Source organism: Belonocnema kinseyi, chromosome 9, assembly GCF_010883055.1.
Source record: "Belonocnema kinseyi isolate 2016_QV_RU_SX_M_011 chromosome 9, B_treatae_v1, whole genome shotgun sequence".
NCBI lineage: Eukaryota > Metazoa > Arthropoda > Insecta > Hymenoptera > Cynipidae > Belonocnema > Belonocnema kinseyi.
The window spans coordinates 60,166,577-60,167,273 of NC_046665.1; positions in this window are offsets into that span (position 1 = coordinate 60,166,577).

The following is a 697-nucleotide window of genomic DNA, read 5'->3' on the forward strand; positions in this document are numbered from 1 at the left end:
GTTTTGCAGTAAAATTAGTTGTGATCGTCGTGACTAGTGCCAGGAGTAGGATCAGGGTCCTCATCTAAAACAAAAGGCATTGTATTATCAAGATGGACTCAAACTAATTTGTTGCCGATTTCAATTTCAAGATTATTATTGTCTAATACTTTCACGATTTTATACGGGCCTTACTAGCTAGGATTTAATTTGTTTCGTTTGCTGTTGTTTAATAATTTAACCATTTGCCCCTGTTTGTATATTGGATGTTTTCGAACTATGTTACTGTCTATCCTCTTTTTTGTCTTTTCAGTCTCAATTTCAATTTTCTGTCTGGCACGTTTGATATTCTTGTCATGTTTCCTTTTCCATTTTGATATGACTTCTTTCACAGTTAAGTTTGGGGAATTTGGTATTGTCGATGGGAGGTTTGGTTCTCTACCAAAAGTTAACTCGTATGGAGAGAATCCAGTAGTTTTATTCACCATGGTGTTTATAACGAAGTTTATATACTTCATATTTGCGTCCCATTCGTTGTTGTTTTCGTTACAAGAAGTTTTAATTAAGTTCGTTAGAGTGGAGTGCATCCGTTCAATGTTTCCGTTGGATTGTGGATGAAATGCAGTTGTTTTGATGTGCTTTATTTTCAATGAGTTTTCAAACTCTTGCATTAGTTCTGAAATGAAGTTTGTTCCTTAGTCTGTGAGAATAGTCCTGG